The following is an 18,819-nucleotide window of genomic DNA, read 5'->3' on the forward strand; positions in this document are numbered from 1 at the left end:
ACAAGAAAGCAAGAGAGAGAAAACAAGAGAGAGAAAAAGAATGGCAAAACCCCGTCCCTTTTAAGGAGAATTATCCTCCGCCTAGGACGTATTACTCCCTGATTGGCTGCAGCCCATCGGCTCAGTTGTCATCACGAGAAAGGCAGAACACATGGCGGGAAAACTGCCCCTGCACGTGTGCAGATTATGTTTACTACTTAGAACACAGCTGTCAGCGCCATCTTATAATGGCAAATGTGAGGGTGGCTTCCCACATCCCACCTCTCTTCCACCTATGTGTATGTATATATGTATACATATGCAATGTGTATGTATGTGTTGTGTCTTAGTTAGGGTTTTATTACTATGAAGAGACACTATGACCAAAGTAAAGGCAAACATTTCATTGGGGCTAGCTTCAGAGTTTTAGCCCATTATCATCATGGCAAAAAACATAGTAGTATACAAGCAGATATGGTGCTGGACAGGCCTAAAGTTCTACATATTGATCAGAAGGCAGCCAAGAGAAGACTGTGTGCCACACTGGACATAGCTTGAGCATAGGTGGCCTCAAAGCTTGCCCTGACGGTGGCATACTACTTCCAACATCCAACAACGCCACACCTCCTAATAGGCCAAGCATTCAAACACTTGAGTATATGGGGGCCATACCTATTCAAACCACCACAGTATGTGTATGTGCCTATGTGTATGTATATGTATTTCTCACACACACACACACACACACACACACACACACACACACACACACACACACACACATATCCTATTTATCCTACCTCTTCTTCATTTGAAGTTTTATGGAAGGAAAACACGGGATAGCAGTCTTTAGAGGAAGAGGCCTTTCCTTACACAATACCCTGATGAAAGGGCCCAGTGAGGAATGGTTTGGCATATAGAGACTAGAAGTCCCTTCAGCAAGCCTTGTGTAGTCATGTGTCTCAGTCTCATTTGGGTGGGAAAAACAAAATACCATTAACTGGATGACTTCTAAATTAGAGAAATGTGCTTCTTACAGTTACGGAGGCTGAGTGAAACTTGAGATCAAGGTCAAGGCACAGTGTACAGCATGGGTGCACTTCCGACTTGCAAGTGATACCATCTTCCTGTGTCTTCACATAGTGGAGGGACAGGGAAGTTCATAAGACCTCTTTCTGAGATACAACTGCTATTCATGAAGGCTCTGCCCCCCTCATTTCCCCAAAGCCCCTCCTTCAATATGTTACCTTGGCAGCTAACTGTTCAAAATATCAGTTTTGGAGACCAAAAAATCAGACCTCATAGTTTCTCTATCTTGCTATACTGGAGTGGTCCCCCAATATAGAATCAGACAACAAGTTGGAAGCTTAAACATGCATTTAACTAACCTTGGTATGAGCCAGCAAGGACATCAAAGTATCTCTTCAGGGGATCCAGAGGAGGCGAACCTTCCCTCTTGTTGTTATCTTCCCTTTTTTTGTTTTCTTTGGGAAGACACTTTTAAAAGGGGGATGAGGTGGTAGTTAAGGGGCATAAAGTACTGGCCTTATGAGTCTCACCTTTGACAAATTCATTAAGATTGCCTATAACAGCTTCTACCTCTGCTAAGCACAGTAATGTAAGACTTCCCAGCTGTGGTTACTGATCAATTTGAAGATTGTCATTTTTGAGAATGATTTTTATCAATCCAGCCATAACCATCGATAGAGAATTCATGTGACTATGAAATAAGAAATGCCAAGGAAATTAATTCTTTGCTGTTGGATTGAGATTTGATGGAAGAAACAGCCAGGCAATTAATTCTATTTAGGAACCATGCATCTTGGCTTTGAAGTGAAATGGATTTCCCTGTGGCTTTATATTGGTTACAGCTTTTATTAAATTCAATTACTTTTCCCTCTGGTCTGCTCCATAAAGGTACATTCATAGGGTAGGATGACTCTTAACAGAACTATTTCCACTGGAAAAGATGGTGACCGACTGGACTTGCCACTAAAAAGGTTGGCTCTTTATAAGCAAAATAACAGAAGAGTGCCTGTGTTTGTTACTGGTGGTCCTTAAGTCTCACCACGTTCTCATCAGCTAGCAAAGCAATGAAGAAGCAAAAATAGATTTCACTTCCCATTTGCCTCTTTCTTGCCTGTATCCAGATTCAATACCTTTGTCTCTTAACTGTCTCTAAAAAGACGAATTAAACCATGAGACCAGGGGACTCTTCTCTGGAGACTTCTGGAGGTTCAGATTGTTGGCATGGGGAAAGCTCAGAATAAATTATCTGGAAAGATCACTGGAAAGCAGGGTCACCAGCTGTAGTGTCTCTGTTTCTAGCCATTGGAGACTGGTCATATCTATTCATGATCCTTGTCTCATATGACCAAAAGGCAGGCCTGATGATTCTAAGTTTCCCTGACATGTCTGGTTGTTGTGTGACTCAAACAGGACAGTGATTTAAAAGTTATCATAGGCATTGGGAGGGTTGTTCATTGTAATCTATGAACTAGAAAATTGCTGTTTTAATGTTACTTTATGCAAACCACGGCTTGCTTGAATAATCTTCCCTTCCAAATGTGCTAGGATGTATCTCACCATATGGAAAGAGTGACCTTCTCTCCCTAAAATGCATGCTCAGAGATATTTCTAAAATCTAATATTTGGCTAGAAAGAGACTGCAAACATTGACTGCATCATCAGCCAATCAGGTGGCAGCTCCCAATGAGGGCATTTTCTGACTGCAAGTCCAATGTATTTCTCTAATAAAATGACCAATTTTACAAGTCCCGGGCACTGCTTAAAAATGGTTGTATTAGGATCAAAAGCTCTGGTGCCACCTGGGACCAATAAGTGGTCTGTTTCTTCCAGAAACATCACCTACTTCAGCCCCAATCCTGGCTCCATGAAATTAAGAAGCATGAAAAACATCAGGCAAGCTCAAAGAGGTTGTTGAATTATGTAGGTAAAATTCAATATTATAAGCTGGTAATTTTCCTCCAGGTTTGTCACCGAAAGGAGCCAAGTCTAATCTGCAATCAGCATGCCTTCCGCCAGTAAAATACTTCCCAAGTGAGAGTCAAACTCAGCGGCAAAATCTGCAAGTAGCCGAACTGCGTTGAACTTGTTTAATATCTACACTGCCTTCCCTCGCTTCTCATTTTGAAGTTGTAATGAACCTGAGTTTCAGACAGAGCTGATTTCATCTGATGTAGCCATCACAGCTGCCTTAGAGAGAGCATCCTTGATACAAAAGATTGTTATGAGCGGCATCTGAACTTCAGACAGGAAGGATCCTGTGATCTGGTACTTTGGGTGTCTCATGTTTGGCAATTCTTTAGTGGAGGTGTTAGAATCCTAATGTGTTAACATTAAATCACTGAAGTTCCGTACACTGATTTAGACAGTGGGGTTATTATGGGGGGCATTGGATGTAGTTCTGAGCTTAATGGACTCTGAATGTAGTTTGACCAATATGTAAAGACAGTTGCATAGATTCAATCTTATCAAACACATTGATTGTCTACTAGAAGGGCACGGTATATCTGCTCAGACAATGGGCCAAAGGTAAGTCTTGGAAAAATTGCTGAAATTACTAGACATCCACATGTGTTCAAAGATCTACTTAGATGAGACCTAGACTTTTCACAAAAAAATTAACACAATGAAAAAACTAAAATTCGCAACACAAAATTATTAAATTACTTTTACTAAATACAAAAGAGGAAAAATTAGATGTTACAGCTATGGTGATAACTTAAAAATCACAGTAAAGATGCTGTCTATGAGAGAAATAACTGATATGATAAATTTCATTAAAATTACAACTTTATGGTTCACAAAAGCCACTATAAACAGAATAATGTGTGTTTTCAAAACAACAAACAAAAAGAATAAAGACATGAAGTTGGGAGGATTTGGGGAGAATTAGAGAGGAAAGTGTGGAGTGGATATGATCACATTTCACTACACATGCATTGAAATTCTCAAAGAATAAATAAAAAGAATAAGATTAGAAATAAGTTTACAAAAGATACACTTTGTAAATAAAGATATATTCCCCTCGCCCCCCATTATATAAAACACTCTTAAAACTGGCCAGTAAGAAAGCTAATTCCTTAATTAAAATGTAGCAAAAGAGGGATTACAGAAATGCCTCAGTCAGTAAAGTGCCTGTTTTGGAAACACAGGGTCCTGATTTCAGATTCCCAACACCCAAGTAAAGAGTCAGGCATAATAGTGAGACCTTGTTTTGCTTTTGTTTTGTTTTGTTTTGTTTTGTTTTGTTTTGTTTTGTTTTGTTTTGTTTTGTTTCATTTGTTGTTTTTTGTTTTTTGTTTTTTTTTCATTTATAAGATTCATATTTATTCCTTCCATCAGGACTTTTGATTCTCCCTAGAAACAACTGCTAATGCAATTGTAAGTTTGTGATTGAAGCACTGGGGATGTGGGGACTGGCCAGACCCTGGAACTCATTACCCAGACACTCTAGGTTCAGTGGGAGACCCTGACTTAAAACATAAAGTAGAGAGTGATCATATATAACTTCCATAAACATACCTTCCCGGGAAGAAGCCAGTGAGCATCCGAATGGCCCCCATCTGTGCTCAATTTCCTCTCAGGAGAGTCCTTCTGCCTTAACTGAAACTCAGCCTCCACCTTGACAAACACAAGTGTGGGAGAAGGAGTGGAACCCCTCCCTGTGAGCCATTCTGACGGGAGGTTGTGGCACCATTGCCTTTCTTTACATGGTGTCGCTTGCTTTCTACTGATATCATTCTTTAAAGTCCTTCTGAATTACATACCAAATTCAGATCACATGACATCAGTGACTGTTTATCATGCTCAGTCACCAGTAATCTTATGTGAGAACATGTAATCTTCCACGATTCCTCTTTTTGGAATGTGTGCAAAATCATTCAAAGACAATTGTTCAAGCAAACATAATTGTACTTCAGAGAAATTTTTTTCTGTTTAGAAGAGGGGTGGTGATAAAAAGAAAATTTGATAGCAGAGTTTTAGACAGGCAAAGGGCCAGATGATGTAATCAATCATACTCTTATGCTTCAAGAATTTGGAAAATTATATTATTATATGTGTAATAATGAGTCAGAACATAAATATGAATGCCATCTAACAAGGCCTCCTAGGTCTTTATTATTGGTCTGCAACCTAACAGAATCTTTTGATGTTCATGAATTATGAGTCAATCAAAACAATCTTGGCAAGGCCAAACAGTAGTGCCAAAGCCCAAGTAAAAGTCTTTAGGTCTTCATCAAGTGTTTCTAGCCTTCTCCTTTCAGGCAAGTAAGTGGTAAAGTTGCATTTCCCAACCCTCTTCCTTTGGTATAGAGATGTTTTATTAGTACTAGTCAGTAATTTGTGGTCAGAGATAATTTGCTACTTCTCAGCAGAGGATTTAACTAGGTCTCCTCAGAGATCTTTCTTTATACCAACAAGATTCTAAAGAGTATCAGCTCTACTCCCTAAGGCACTAGAGATGTCTCAGAGAAGAGCATCCAAGCCACGCTGCAGTGCATATGCAACATGAGAAATAAGACTATTTCAAGCTACTGAGATTTAGAAGACAGTTATTTTTGAAGCAAAATCTTGCTGATTCTGACAGATACAGCACCCATCTCCCCAGGTCAGAGCTCTCCAGCTTACGGGCTTCATTTGTACTTAGATTCTATTTGGATTCAGGAATAAAACCTGAAAACTTAAAGATACTTAAATGAGGAGGCTAAGTGGTTAAGAGTCCATGCAGATCTTTTAGAGGACCAGAGTTCCTAGCACTAACATTGCATGTTCCACAACTGCCTATAACTCTAGCTCCAAGGGATCCACAGCCCTCTGTGGATCCATGAGCACCCACACTCACATCCACACATCCACATAAAAAGAATAAAGTAATTCAGAAAAACTTATCTAAATGCTATTGAACATACAGCTCATAAATAACCCCATGGTTCTGATCTTAGACTTGTTCAATAACATTCTAGAATTCCAATTTAATTTCCATTTCTCCTGTCTATTAGCTACATCCCTTATGCAGTAGTGGTGAACACTGACAGACACTGTATGTCACCCACTCTCTGATATCACATATGAGTTTTCTCTAGGGTTTATGAGGTTGTCTAGGATGAGGTGGGTTTTCCCTCAGGAGTCAAAATGTTTGACCTCTAAATCCAGAAGAAGCTAGACAATGGAAGAAAAAGAGTAAAACAACTGGCTCAAAGTGTTTAAATAAGAAATGGATTTATTGTTCCCATGACTGAAGTAGTTCAAAGCCAGCCTCGAACACAGTTTGTTCCAAGGCTTCATGGTGTTCTCCAAGAATGATCTATGTTTATTCAAAGATTTCTGCCTCTGTTCTCCTAGGGTGTGATAATTTCCTTCAACCTGGCTATCCTCATGAATAGAAATATGGCTACCTCTACCAGTGGCCTAGAAGAAGAGAAAAAAAAACGTTTTATTCCAGTACTACGAAGCAAACTTAAGGTTAACTCATTGAACTAGCTTGGCTCACATGGTTAATTCAGGATGGAGACTTACAGGAAGAGTAGAGATGGGTGGAAGGTGTTGAAGTTTTTCTAAGTCACAGTTCTGTCTAGGGTTGGCAGCCAGAATCAGCTTCTCTGAAATCCCAAGAAATCCTTCCCCCTAAGTGTGGGCTACTAGTAAGTACTATAGAACAATGCCATAATGAGGGAGGAAATGAGGTGGAGAGAGTCCAGTAGATCATTTGGAAACACGAAAGGAGTCAGTGAACAGTCCTGGCTTTGAACCCTGGTCTCTTGATACCAAATCTCATTACACTGCCCACTAACTTGAGGAAAGGCTGCATTTTGGACTTTTGGTCAGGCATCTAGGTCAACAGGGAGTCACAGTCCCTCATGTATAATCTGTTTGTTGCCCATAACCTCAGGAGTTCATAACACTTGGCAAAAGGCCCCTGGTTATCCCACATGTCCTTAAACAAATGCATCAAATGCATATCTTATTTAGAAGTCCGGTATATGTTGACATGCAGAAGACTTAACATCGGTTGATCTAAGAAAATATGCAGCCTTGAACCGGTTTCAAGACCAAATGCCAATCCTCAGTCAGCACAAATTATCGAGGTCCAAGCAAGATGGGAAGACAATCCTTATTGGGCTCAAGGCTGACAGTTCCATCAGGAATGGATCAGTTACACAGCATCGAGGTTAAGCTCTCTGCCCGTCCTAGTGTTTGTGGTGGCCTCATGCTTGGTGTACTCTCAGCCCTTCTGATCTGGAACTCTTGTTGACTGTGCTCCTCAATCTCCTTCCTGCTCTTTTCCTCCTCACATCAGGAACGGCTCTTCTCACCAGCTGTGATTCTGACTAAAAGAAAACAAGCCATTCTGGGTGTTGGTCTTTCTCCCTTATGGTTTTCCATCTGTAAGATGCAAGCGAGTGAGGATAGACACTCCTATCTGTAAAGTCCATCTCAATTACAGACACCACCTGTACCTCATGCTGATAGCTGTATCCCTCCCTGCAGTTCCCATCTTGTCTCTCCCCACTTCCTCTCCAATCTCTTTTCTACAGTATGACTAGAAACATGATATTTTTAGCATTAAAATATTATCTCCCTTTTTTTTTGTATCTTGAGGCTAGGTCTCACTATGTGGTCCAGATTGGCCTTAACTCACAGTGATCCTCCTGCCTCAGCATCCCAAGTATTAAGACTACAGATGTGATCCACCAGATCTGGCTTCTATGAGCCGCTTGCCTTCTTATTATGTTTCAAATGTTTTGCAGTATATAGATACCTTACCAAATTACAGTGGTTCAATTTTGTATCTTTTTTTTCTTTTTCTTTTGATTTTATGATAACACAAACATATCAATGAAATGGAAACTTACAGGTTCTTTAGAAAGTCAATTGTGCTGGATGGTGTTTTGCTCGGGCAAACATGTGAAGGGGTGTTTTTCTGAAGTGGACACAAATGAAAGGACATATTGCTTGAGCAGATACATGAAGGAATGTTTCGCTGAAGCAGACACAGGTGAAAGCTAAGGCAGACTCATGAAAGAATGAGCCTGAGGCCTGGCTGTCTTTGCTAGGTCTATTATGTACAATATATATTATGTTTAACATATATATATGTATATGTGTATATATATGCATATATATGTGTGTATATATATATATAACACATATGATATGTATTACATAATGAATATATACAGTTTCATCAGTTTAAAAACAAATTATGTTTTAAAAGAGTCAGGGGCTTGTGAGATGGTTAAGCTTTTAAAGATGCTTGTTAACTGAGTAAGCCTGACATGCCTACTTCTATCCCTGGAGACATGTAAAGGTGGAAAGACATAACTGATTCCTAAAGTTGTCTTCTGACTACCATGTGTGCAGTGTGTCACACACACACACACACACACACACACACACACACACACACACACAAATAGGCTTCCCAGAGTCATTCTTTCTCTGTCCTTCCCTGAGCTGTCCCTTACTGTTGTCGTCTTGAGTGTGGCACATTTCTTTTAACTGGAATCTATAACAACACATCATTTACTGGAGTCAAGAGTATATATTAGGAATCCCTCTCTCAGGTCCGCATGTCTGTGGGTTTTGACAAGTGTTGAACACATAACCTAACATTAGATTCTGTGTAGAAGAGTTTCACTGTCCTAAATGGCCCTTGTGCCCCACAACCCTCTCTTTTCCTTCTTTCTCAACCCGGTGGCAACCACTTTTGCTTTTTTTTTTTTTAAACTGACTCTATAGTTTGCCTCTTCCTGAATGTGAAGGAGTGGAGTCATACAGTACTAGCCTTTGCAGACTGGCTTCTGCTGACAATCAGCACTCAAGATTCCCTGAACGCCTCTTCATTACTTGATAGCTCTTTTCTTTAGAATAACTAATGTTCTACTGTGTATGTGTAATAATTTCTGATCTATTCTCTGGTGATAAGTCATATTTCCAAGGTACTAGAGGGTTTCAGGACTGAATTCTATCCTCAGTCAATGAGAATCTATATGTCAAATAACCACTCTCCCCTTGTCATGATTTAGAGAGCCTTGTATATTCTATTCTCTCTGCCTGATCCTCCAGACCAATCAGAGCCCTCCCTCCTTTACAAGGTGGCCATCTTTGCCATTCAATGCTGTCCTTGTGGGTCACTACTCTTTCATTTCTCAGTTTAAATGTTACCTTCCAGAGAAACCTGCCCTGAACTATTAGATAGCTAGATAAAATAAAGGACTCAGTTACATTTTAATTTCAGAAAAACAATGAATACATTTTATATATATCCACATACCAGGAAGTGCTTGGACCATGTTTATATAAAAAACATGTATTGCTCATCTGTAGTTCCCATTTAACAGAGCCTAAGTGTTTTCACTGGCTTAATCTGGCAACCCTACTGACCTCCCCCAAGTTGCTTTTCTGGGTAATCCTCAACAACATTACTCTATATCCATACATATGGTTGTGGATCCTATCTACTGTCTTTGTCACGACAGACTTCCTACTTTTCAAAGACAGGGTCTAGGTATATTTTATTCACCAACTTACATTCAATACATGAGAGCTCAGTAAATGCCTATTATATACTAGGAGTTCAATAAATATTGAATGAATTAATAAATAGTATGATTTTAGCTGAAGAGATGACATCCTTTCCCTTGTCCCAATTTGTTGCTAGATAATGTGGCATGTTTTCACCTTACTGAAGACACATTACATGACCAACACAGTTATGTATACAGCCATAATCCATTGAGATGCAATTAAACCTTAATGTAACTGAATTTAGCAGGTGGCATATTGAGGAGACTAGGTGTTGAGCAACGTTAACTACACTCTGATACCTTTTCCAGTGAGATAACCAGTGGAAAGAGAAAATAGAAGCAAATAAAGAGATTCATGGATGCCCTAGAGAGGGAAGCTAGGTCAGTGGTTCAGAGCAGAGAGAATACTGATGTCAGCAAAATTAAAAAAAAAAAAGCTTCAAATGCTGAAGTTAGAACAGGTCATTGAGGTGCTTCAGAAAAGCCAAGGTCAACAAGAAAATAAAAAGGGAGAATAGAAGTGAACTGATGTCCCATGGATACAACTGTCAGGATGCCCGTGAGAAAGTTCTGGGAGATGACTGTGTTTTCAGGACCTGTTTGCTTTGTGCATTATAGCAGGAAGACTAGCACAGACAGTCAATGGCACCAATTTCTCATGGTGCCAGTGTACACAACCCACCAGTAGAGAGGAAAAATGGGCCAGCAAGATGGCTCAGCTGGTAGAGGCACTTGCTGCCTAGCCTGAGGACCCAATCTTGGTCCCTGGGAACTACAGGGTCAAAGGTGATAACTGCTTTCCACAAATGGCTCTCTGACCACCATACTACATTGTGTCACACACACACACACAGACACACACAAAATGTGGAGAGAGGAAGGGAGGGAGGCAGAGGGGGAGGAGAGAAAGAGGGAGGGAGAGGGAGGGAGGAGAAGGAAGGGAGGCAGAGGGGGAGGAGAGAAAAGGGAGGGAGAGGGAGGGAGGAGAAGGAAGGGAGGCAGAGGGGGAGGAGAGAAAAGGGAGGGAGAAGGAAGGAGGAGAGAGAGAGAGAGAGAGAAAGAGAGAGAGAGAGAGAGAGAGAGAGAGAGAGAGAGAGAGAGAGAGAGGGAGAGAGAGAGAATGTATGTGTGTGTACATTTGAGATTTACTGTGGCTTTTAAGGCAGGGCAAACAATACCTCACAAAAGCAGGGAGGCTACAGTTTTTGTGCCAAATATTCCGAAATGCATTTTTAAAATAGCACTTGCTGGTAGGTAGGAGTTGTTTCTGGGATACTGAGATGATTTGTGGAAAGCTGTGAATAATATAGCCAACATGGATTTGTGCCCACTCATCTCTAGGACAGAATTCTCTAGAAGTCTTCTGGATTGGTTCTTGCATAACACAGAGCCAGCTCTTCCTTCTGCCATCCCTGTGGAGTTTGACTCCATTAAGCTTCTTTTCTTCATTGGTTCCTTGTTGCTTCACTAAAAGCAGTCAACAGTCCTGTGGCGTTCCTGAAGAGCATCTAGAAGTGACTTTGAAAAGCAGTGTGCTCCATAAGAAGCTGTGGGCCAGATCAGTGTAACCCACACCTTTCCTCCCCGCCTCCTAGGCTGTCTGAGCACTTACCATCTAGTCAGCATGAAGATCAAACAGGACTCTGACAAAAGCACACCCATGGAAAAGGAGTCGGGATGGTGGGGTTAACAGAGGGAATTCAGCTCATCCACTACAGTTATTTGGAAAGTGGCGATGTATCCACCTGATCTGTTCAACAGGAGCTTTGGCTATCATCTTGTCACCTTTGTATTATCCATTATGAGTCTCTACCAGGTATTATGCATCTCCCTGAACCCCTTAACGTATCAAGAGAAAATATATGCAAGCTCGTGTGTGTGTCTGTGTGTGTGTGTGTGTGTGTGTGTGTGTGTGTGTGTGTGTGTGTGTGTGTGAGTGAGAGAGAGAGAGAGAGAGTGAGTTGGGGGAGGTAGCCACATTTGAAATAGAGATTTTGAATTTGCTTTGTCTGGCTCTTGCCATACTGTTGTTTTTCCATTCGTGGCTCTTCCTCATATTCTTATATCACATGCATATTCATTCCCTAATATCCTCATTTCTGTCCACTCCCATCTTATGCAACCACTGAGGCATGTCTGGGTGATCTTTCATTGTGTTTGTGTTCTAGGAAAATGCAGAGTTTTATTCGATATCATGGCCCACTTATATACCCAGTGCTGCTGCATAGATGCTATCCTGTTCCATGCTGGGAAAGGGTTGTGCTTATGTTTTCTCCTAAGTCCACATTACTGTATGTGTATCTGTCCTGTGACCATCAGACAGGACAAAGCATTTATGACACATGCACTCTATATTTCATCTGACAGTGAGCCCTGCTGTGGCAGTCCTGGATACTGTCAGAGATTCCCATGGACACATTGTGAAAGATACAGTTGCCAACCTCAAAGGCATGCTCACTAGATTCATCACTGTGTATACACAGTATATACACAATGTATACACAGTATACGCTGTCCTTCGGCTCTCTAGTACTGAAGAAGGTCCCTAGACTCCTACATGCCACCAACACTGGACATCACCTGGCTTTCATTCTACAAATCTAACTTAGTACCTCCTGGAATATCACAACTGTTTTTCTTGAAACCCTCAGATTTTAAGATTATGTTGTGCTTATCCTCAAATCTGCAAAGCACTTGGAGTACTCACTGCATAAATGACTCATTACACAAAAAGGCAGAGCCAACAAAGGTGCTTGGGGGAAGATTAAGCCACTGATTCTTATGACTTCCACCTATAGACTGTCAAGGAAGGAAGGAGGGGACCTGTTTTTCACTGTAGTCCTTTATAGATTCAACTTACTGTTCTAACCATTAGACTACATTTCCTGATAGGGGATAGGAAGACATACTTATCAGCAGGGTGTTTTGTCAAGTACAGAAATGAAAGCTACATAAAGAGAAATGTAATGCACAGCTTATAGAGTGAAATTTCCCAAATGACCTCTCTCATGTGTGTGTGTGTGCATGCACATGTACATGCTTGTACACCCATGTGCATGTATGTGTGTGGTTTAAGCATATCCATGTACTTGTGTGTGTGTAGAAGTACTGTGAACATCACTGGCTACCTTCGGTATGTCTTCCTCAAACCTTCTGAACCTTATTTTTTGAAATAGTTTCTCATCGCTGAACCTGCAACTTGCCATTTTGGCTAGGCCAACTAGCTATTGAGTTCCAGAGAGGATCTTTCTCTGTCTCCTCAGTCCTGGAGTTAGAGATACTCACAGCCATGCATAGCGTTCTACATGGGTGATAAGCTATGAACTCAAGCACTTTGCCTACTGGCCCAAAACAACATTTTTTTTTTTAAGAAAACACCACTGCTCCAGTTTGAGACAAAGAACAATGAGGACACAGACAAGTTACTCTAATTGAACAAAAGAATAAATTAGATTATCTGGACCAGAGTCTTGACAAACACTGCTGTATCACCCCAAAAGTGCCTTCCTCCTTTTCAGCACACCGTAATTAATCCCCCAAATACTTAGGTGCTTAGAAAAATTTCTCCCTGAAGCAGCAGAAGTGATTATCATGAATGATAAGTAAATGTGTCAGCATTAGTGCACTAAAGTAAGTCCCATCAATCTACACAGAGACATGCCTCAGGCTGGGTGGACACAGCAGCTGCTCTGAAGAGTGGCCTGGGTGTGTGTCATCCTCTTTTCTCTGCTAACATTACAAGTATATTATGTGTAATCTAATATTTGCCAAGCATCGAAAACTGCTTTTGATTGAATGAATTTACTGAAAAGCTTCATGGATGTAAACAGTCATTGGTGAGAAAAGATTGATTCCTATAATAGGATCCAGCTGTAACTTGCCTTGAGCATGGTCCAAATTCTTTAGGGGAACCTTTGGCTTTTTTTTTCCCCTGCCAGTGTAGTTGAAAATGATATGCTATAGGTCTATTTTTTTTTTTTTTGGTGGGGAAAACTTGTTTAAACACATTCAGAATGCCGCTCCTGTTTTTATTGAAGCTAATCCTCCTGTTTTCCCTTGTTAAGAAAGCTTAAATATAAACACAATCAAATTTGTTCTGTGTGAGCTGGTAAAGCCCACTGCCTGACGATAATAGAAAGTGGACTAAAATAGCTTTCCCTAAACTTATACCAGAGAGGTAGTGCTATTTATTTGTAAGGCAGAATAATGGCACTGCAGACATCAAAGGATTCTGTGCACAATTAAAATTAATAACATTAATTGCAGATGCCTACATTCCATGTTCCCAGGACAGAGACCTAGTGGTACCTACTCCACAGATGGTCTCCTTTCCAGTGAATGGAATAAATAGGGCTTCCTGGGGGCCAATATTGATTGCTTATTATTATGAAAATTTTGCAGCCACATTGAATAACATCCCATTCTTCCCATTCTGGGAGGATCAACTGGTTGGAAGCAAAACTATCTACTTTATTGAAGGTAAAACCAAATTAGTGGGCATTGACACTTCATGCACTAGAAATGGGCTTCTCCATCCTTTTCCCTAAGTTAGAGGGAACTAAACTGGTCTCCACAGTCATCCATAGCTCTAGCCAACTAGAAAAGCCCTCACACAAGTCTTTGCAACTCACAGTGTTGCTTAGGCATCTCAGAATACAGAATGCAGAATGCAGAAACACCTCCCTCAAAGAGGATCAAGTGCTTTAGAGTTAAGGTCCCAGCCTGCCAATCCAGTGAGCTGTACCCACTGAGGCTGGGCAGAGCTAGACTGTCCCCAGAGCTTTCTCTTCTGGAAAACAGAAAGGAAACTGATGGTCTTCTATGGAAATACACAGCCACAGAATTAAGTATCAGAGGAGAGGAATGTGATTTCAAAATCATATCTTACTATCGTATTATTGTGCCTTACTAGAGTTAGAATTTGAAAATTTATTCTTGGTGTAGTAATCAGAGGAAAAACTGAGGGTAAATACCTAACACTGGTATTCATCACACAGCTTAGCGCCAGGTCTCAAGTGTGCCTTCTATGCAAACTGTCATTGTCCAAGTAATTGCTGGCTCATACTTTATATGTCTGCATTTTTGGTCTCTTCACAATCATCTGATGTGCCTTCTTAGTAAATGGTTGCTAGGGAGACTCATTCTCTACTTGGGCAACTATTTAAATTGGGAGACTTCTTGAATGACCTTAATTGGTTAGAGAGAGAAATCCCTGTTGTAATGTGCCTCCTCTTCTGTGTTAGCTTCAGAATCACCCGGATGTGTGGCAAACATTAAACAAACCATCACTTTGATTTGGTGATCCGCACTCACATCAAAGGTACCATCATCAAACACTTACCAGAGGGAGGTGATGAAACCCATTGTGCCTCTGCAGTGCACAAGGTGGACAGTGGGTAGGGTGTCCTGGGGTGTCTGCACAAGGCTCCTTAGAGAGATAAAGGAGGAAAACTCTGGGTGCTGCCGCATGGCAGTTGATAATCAGTGGAGGTCTTGGGTTCAGATCAGTTTTCTCAGCTCAAAACCGAAACTACTAGAATTGGGAAACATGGAAAAACCAGTTTTTATGATTGATGGTTTTGATTTATTTTATTTTGAGGCAGGGTATCATGGCCCTGGAATGGCTTCTCTCTTGTTAAGTAGTTGAGAATGACCTGTGACCTCTGATTCTTTTGCCTCTGCTCTCATGGGCTGCTGATCACCACTACATTGGGTATATGCAATGCTGGGTGTTGAACCCAGGAATTCTTGCATCCTAGGCAAACACTGCCAAGTGAGTTACATCCCCAGTCCCTGAAAAGTACTTTTTAAAAAAATGCAAATGAATACTATAAAACCCTAGACCACTGTATTTTGTAATGTGTTTTAAGGCTATGGGAGAGTCCAGCTGACTTTCCCTTTCTATCAAATCAGGAAACAGATGCAAAAAATTGTTTAGTGATTGAATCAAACTTATGTATGTAGTCCTCTCTGCCTCTCAAACTCTGGAAAATTATGGAGAACATGCAAGATTAAAAGAGGAGTGAGTGTGCTGGCTGGTTTTGTGTGTCAATCTAACACAAGCTGGAATTATCACAGAGAAAGGAGCCTCCCTTGAGGAAATGCCTCCATGAGATCCAGCTGTAAAACATTTTCTCAATTAGTGATCAAGGAGGAAGGGCCCAGGCCATTGTAGGTGGTGCCATCCCTGGGCAGTAGTCCTGGTTCTGTAAGAAAGCAAGCTGAGCAAGCCAGGGGAAGCAATCCAGCAAGCAGCACTCCTCCATAGCCTCTGTATCAGCTCCCACCTCCAAGTTCCTGCCCTATGTGAGTTCCTGTCCTGACTTCCTTTGGTGATGAACAGCAATATGAAAGTGTAAGCTGAATAAACCCTTTCCTCCCTGACTTGCTTCTTGGTCATGATGTAACCATATATACAAACCCTGACTAAGACAAGGAGGTTAGTGGGGATGCCACTTAGTGGCCTGCCCTTTGCACATTGGCCACCTGGAGGAGGGACCATGTTCTGTAATCAGCTGAAGACACAGTTCCTCCCATGCCACTTCTGCATCATGAAGTCAACCAACATTGGATTGAAAATTTTCTTTATCTGTACTGCACGTCTAGATGTTCTTTTTTTCCCTCTCATCATTATTCCCTTCATAATGTAGGACAGCAACCATATATACAACAGTTGCAGCTGACATGGCAAGGATCTGAGGTGATTTGAATGGGCAATGTCTGCAGACTGTGTATGCAAATTGCTATAGTGTTGGATATCAGGGACATAAGCATTGCATATTTTGGGACACAAGGGAAATATGGCATTGATTTCCTAGAGACATTAAGGGATAACTATAGTATGTTACAGAACAAAATTAGATGGACGGGACAATTTCCCTGTGTCTGATAGATTCCTTCTTAATATATTTGAGACTAGAATCACTATTTTCCTGTTCAATGTTCAGTGGGCAAGCCATGATTTCTATCTGGGAAAACCAGGCAAGAGCCAATCCCTACAGGCTTTTGTTTTGTTTTGTTTTGTTTCTGTTTTTGTTTCCTTTCTACTTGATTGAACAGAGAACAAAAATCACACCCTCCATAGTTAACAGTCTGCGTTGTTTGGCAGGGCCTGGGTTAAGGAGAAATGACAGGGTTATGTTTTGGCATTAACTCTCAAGTGAGACTATGAAGAGTCAAAGCAAGGGTGGGAATGAGTGTGGTGGCAAGAGCCACCAATTTGGTATTCAGGCTGTGAGGGGCAAGGAAGATCCACCTATCTGTCAGGGTATCTGTGAAGAGACCAGCGCCTGGAGGAGCAGGCCTTCCTGCTTGCTTCAAAGGCCATCACCCACTCCAGTGACAGCTGAAGACTGGACACCTGGAGACCCACAGGCACCCTCAGAAAAGGGAGGGCAGGCAAGGGCAGAGATAGAAGGAACCTGGGGAAAGAGACCAGACTGAGAGGCCCAACAAGGAAGGAAAAGGCCAGGTGGCACCACTTGGGTTTAATTAGATGGGGGAGGGAAGCTTGAAGCTGAGAGCAGACACACCTGGGGAGTCAAAGATATAGGCCAGGGGCAAAGGTTGAGCAAAACAAGTCACCTGGGACCCCTGATGGAAGCAATCCCTAGAGGAACTTGTGAAGCAGCACAGGGGGATGCAGGGTGGGATTTCTGGCAAAAGAAGGGAAGAAAGGGAAACTGGGAGGAAGGGAGGGAGGGAGGGAGGGAGCTGCAGGTGCTGACAAGAGGTCTCAAGGCCTAGGAAACACTGAAGGGATGAGCCTGTTAACTGGATAGGATATGGGGGTAAATGCCAAGCCAGGTGGGTTGGTAGAAAGGTCTAGCATGCAGCCTAATGAATCTTTCTCTTCTTTTAGATCAGTGGCTCTCAACCTTCCCTAATGTTGTTACCCTTTAACACAGTTCCTCATATTGTGGTGACCCCCAACCATAAGGTTATTTTCATTACTTCTTCATAACTGTAATTTTGCTACTGTTATGAATCATAATGTAAATATCTGGTAAGTGACCCTGGGGTGTTTAACAGGAAGGTTAAGAACCACTGTTTTCGACTGTTTTGCTCGACACTGGATAACCCTGTGTCTCTGTGAAGATCAAATCAGATGTTCTCTTTTCTCGTTTATTTTGAAAATGTTAAAACTTACAGAAGAAGTAAAACAAAAATGCCCTCTATACTCATGAATTCTTTACACCATGATTGCAAACAGGGGCCATTTTGCTTTTGTGTTTCAGCTTCACACTCTTTGTTCTGACCCACTTGAATATCAATTGCATACTTCAGTTTTCAATGATGGGTCATCCAATACACCCTGTTTCTAAGAATGAGGCCACTGAATTCCATAAGTATCAACATACCTTGGGAAATTTTCATTCATTTATTAAGTAGCTCATAGTCAATTTTCAGGTGTCACTTACCAGATATTTACCCTTTAGAATCTGAAAGCCAGAGATGTCTGTGCAATACACTTATGTCTTCATTTAAGTTTACAAATTATTTTGGTTACAAACAGATAGTTAAAATAGTTAATAGCTATCCTGGTACATACTGGTCACTGAACTGGATGCTCAGATTCAAGGCAAGGAAAACAATTTGGTAAGGAAACTGAATTCTAGAAGTTTGCTGTCCAAGTGATAGACAAGATTGCAGAAAACATTCCTGGCCTGGACTCCATGGGTGTTTGTCTGGGAAGCCTGAGAAACAGTACTCTGTCTGTGGTCTTACCATGGCGAGAACATCGGCATGAATCTTGAAGAAGAACCTGAAACAGAACATTCCATACCTTGGCCAGAAGACCCAAGATCTAGATGCCACATTGCTGCAGAGAAGCCAACCCCCTCCTTTTGCTGTCCTCTTTCCTGTTTTTTTTTATTCTGAAATGAGGGTCTTGTGTATCCCAGATTGCCCTCAAAGGTGAGGTACTTTACCTCCAAAGTACTAGGAAAGCAACCCAGTGCTATTACACCCTGCTGTAGTCAAGATCCTTGGCCATGTGTGAGTTTGGTACTTCTGTGGAACAGTGGTTTCTAGATATTATTTTACAACTATAGAGTCTATATTATATACAAAACACACATACTTCTAAAACCATAAAATATAAATCCTGCATATATACATAATATGAATATATGCTATATAAGAAATATATAGTTAGGTAATAGTGAAATTGTTTTGAAATTGGTCAATTTTACTTAAATTTTAATTTAAATTAAGTATAATTAAATAACATAACAATTATTTTAATAAAATAATAAAACAAAATAACAAATAATTATTTTATATA

General features: G+C 41.0%; 1 long non-coding RNA gene across 1 annotated transcript; it reads right to left on the reverse strand.

The window, feature by feature from the left end:
• Window positions 1-712: 712 nt before the first annotated feature.
• Window positions 713-18,640, reverse strand: Gm46660. The gene is made up of 2 exons (XR_001782703.2): window positions 14,875-18,640; window positions 713-11,051 (listed from the first exon to the last, which is right to left on the reverse strand). It is a non-coding gene; the product is annotated as a predicted gene, 46660 (long non-coding RNA).
• Window positions 18,641-18,819: the final 179 nt, after the last annotated feature.

This window comes from Mus musculus, chromosome 19 (genome assembly GCF_000001635.26).
Source record: "Mus musculus strain C57BL/6J chromosome 19, GRCm38.p6 C57BL/6J".
NCBI lineage: Eukaryota > Metazoa > Chordata > Mammalia > Rodentia > Muridae > Mus > Mus musculus.